Source organism: Eleutherodactylus coqui, chromosome 11, assembly GCF_035609145.1.
Source record: "Eleutherodactylus coqui strain aEleCoq1 chromosome 11, aEleCoq1.hap1, whole genome shotgun sequence".
NCBI classification, from domain to species: Eukaryota; Metazoa; Chordata; class Amphibia; order Anura; family Eleutherodactylidae; genus Eleutherodactylus; species Eleutherodactylus coqui.
Window position 1 is genome coordinate 42,363,551 of NC_089847.1, and position 3,270 is coordinate 42,366,820.

General features: G+C 39.8%; 1 pseudogene; it reads right to left on the reverse strand.

Moving 5' to 3' along the window:
- Positions 1 to 1,020: 1,020 nt before the first annotated feature.
- Positions 1,021 to 2,105, reverse strand: LOC136581708 (leukotriene B4 receptor 1-like; annotated as a pseudogene).
- Between the last annotated feature and the right edge of the window lie 1,165 nt (positions 2,106 to 3,270).

The window sequence follows — 3,270 nt, forward strand, 5'->3', positions numbered from 1 at the left end:
AAATGCACATGGTCAGAGGTAGCCCTAAGAAGGACCGTTGGGGTTCTTGTAGACAGGATCTTACACTACCACTTTCCCTATCTCAGCAGCACTTTCCCTATTCTCTGTATAATAGACTGCAGACTGAGAACGCTATAGCTGTAATAGCCTGCACAGCCCGAGATGAAAAAAAAAACATTTGTGCAAAACTGCTCCCAGCCAGCCACAAAAGTAACGCACACAGTCAGATGTGGCCCTAAGAAGGACCGTTGGGGTTCTTGAGGACAGGATCCTACACTAACACTTTCCCTATCACGTCAGCAGCACTTTTCCTAATCTCTCCCAGTGTGTGTCTGAGGCGAACCGCGGGCGGGACCGCTTTAAATACTCTGTGGTCACTTGATCTCGCCAGCCACTCACTGCAGGGGGATGGGATAGGGTTGGCACATCACAGGAGGAAGTGGTTATGCCCTCCCTGCATGTCTATTGGCTAGAAAATGGCGCTAAACATGCAGGGAAGGAAATGAAATTGAGTCGAGTACCGCGTGGTGCTCGTCTTGAGTAACGAGCATCTCGAGCACCCTAATGGTCGAACGAGCATCAAGCTCGGACGTGTGTGCTCGCTCATCTCTAGATTGTGGGCATCCCAGCTGTCATACTCCAATCACTCAGCACCTTAACCTTATCTGGTGGATAGGGAGTAACTCGCTTATATGGGAAAATCCCTTTATCTTTTGCTGCATGCTGGACACGATTGGTGCCCAACAGTATCCATTTACTTTTAAGAGAGTCCATCAGGTTCAGTAGAGGAGTTCAACAATTTGCAGGGAAAAAGTGCTACATGCAGCCCTATTTTTCTCAAATATGATGGAACCCATGATAGAGTCCCTAAGAGGGAGCCTCTGACATAACTATGAACAAAGTCTTATTAGACATTTACACTGTTGTTCAACTCCATGGAAAGAGAACATCATCACAAGTAGGACGTTCATATATTCTTAAGCCATCTGAATGTCAATATCAACAATAGGAATACACTCATTATGTGTACTGACTGGTATTTCCATTATTTTCACCGGGCTTTTGTTCTGCCTCAATTTCTCCAATGTTTTCAAAAAGCATATTCAGCCTTTTAATCGTAGGGCATTTTAATTTAAATGCATAATAGAAATACAAAACAGGGTTCATGCAGCTTCCAAACTTCAAATCTCCAGAAAAACAGAGATGATATCCATAATCGTTGTAGGGCGCTTTAATTTAAACGCATAATAGAAATATAAAACAGGGTTCATGCTACTGTTTATAAATACCAACGCTGCACAGATATCACCTCCAATGTTCACAATTGCTTTCAAACTGCAGATGTCTAGAAAAATGGAGATGATCTCCACAGTCTTGAATATCTCCCATGGAGTCATACATATCACAAATGTGACCACAACAAGGACGATTATTTTGTCTGATTTACATTTGCCCACAAATTTCATTTTTCAGAATTTTCTCCATAAGTAAGTGTAGCAGATGATAATAATGCCAAACGGAATCAAAAATCCAATGAAGGTTTCCAAAAGAAGAAATATTACCTTTTGCGTATCATTAGTGTATTCGTGTGGAATGCATTGGAAGGGTTCTCTTCTTTGATTTGGGTTGTAGAATGGAAGAGAGTGAATACCAACTATTGTAGCTGCTATCCAAATAAAAATGGTAATTTTTTTAAAAACGCCTTGTTTGTTCCATCTCTGCAGATAAAAGGGCCTAAACACAGCCAAAAACCTCTCTATGCTCAACAAGGTTATGAGAAATACACTGGCATACAAATTGGCATATATAACATATACCAAAACTTTGCAAAAAAACATTCCAAAAATCCATTTGTTGACAACGAATGAATATATCCAGATAGGTAGAGATAACAGAATGAGGAAGTCAGCAAGTGCTAGGTTTCCGATTAACAGCACAGTGGCAGAAATATTCCTCAGCTTTCTATAGATGGTCCACATTACCATTATGTTTCCTGGCACCCCAATCATAAAAGCTAAAGACAGTATAGTGCATGCACCAACATTCTTTATAGAGTAAGTAGAAGGCGTCTGATCCGTCTCTGCAGAGATATTGCCCAATAACATTCTTGTATTTAAACAAATAATTTGGTTTCTTCTGAAGTCCAAAATGTAGCCTTGTACTTTATAAAAAATTGTGAACATCTACTGTAAAACAATCATTTTTCCTGCTCTTTATTGAATGTCATAAAATTAGTTTATTTTCATGCGATTATTTCTTCTGGATTGATAGACGGTTTTTAATTTTGAAAGACAAAGAGAATATGTAAATTACATTTTTAAGCCAAGTATAAAAGTTTAAAGAAGAAGGTCAGACCTTACATATTTTTCCATTGACGGTACTCATAGGATGCCAGTGACAAACAAGCATGAAAATGAATGAAGTCCTTTTTTAGGGTGCTGTTACATTCATGCAGGATGCAAGTATAGTACCCTCCATGGGCATCATCAACAGTTTAGACCAAAAAATGTATAGGCAGCAGCACTCACCGACAGATCCTACTCAGGAGGGTTTTTTTTTCTTTTTTTACTCAATGTAGAAAGCACATAGGCGCAGGCTTCTCCAAAGGACTGGACCAACGTCCTCAATAAATCCAGAGATGCAGTATATAAGAGAGCAGCACCAGGCGATGTTATATTGTAGAAATCACATGATAAATCTAGCACAATCCATGTGTCTTCAGTAGAAAGAATCTTTATTCCCAAAACGACCAGATTACAGCAACGTTTCGACTTGCAAAGTCGCAGCTTGAGAAAGACTCTACCTTTGCGAGTCGAAACGTTGCTGTAATCTGGTCATTTTGGGAATAAAGATTCTTTCTACTGAAGACACATGGATTGTGCTAGATTTATCATGTGATTTCTACAATATAACATCGCCTGGTGCTGCTCTCTTATATACTGCAACAGTTTAGACCAAGATGCAATTACTGTCCATAATAGACCAATACAGACATGTATTATATCACCAAAAGCCTGGGGAACACAAAATAGGGCGTCATGATAACAGAAATTGGAAGTCTATCCCTAACCAACTTTGGTGTGGCAGAATCTGCTGAGAAGCAGGGCAATTGCCCCAATAGACCCCATGTCAGGAACCTGAAGGGCCTAGTCTGTCCCTAGATGGAGGATAGAGAAGATGTTTAATGCAGATGGAAAGAGCACTGTATAACACAATATAAGGTAGAAGGGAATAAGCTACACACAGAAAAGTAGTATGTTGAAGCATCTG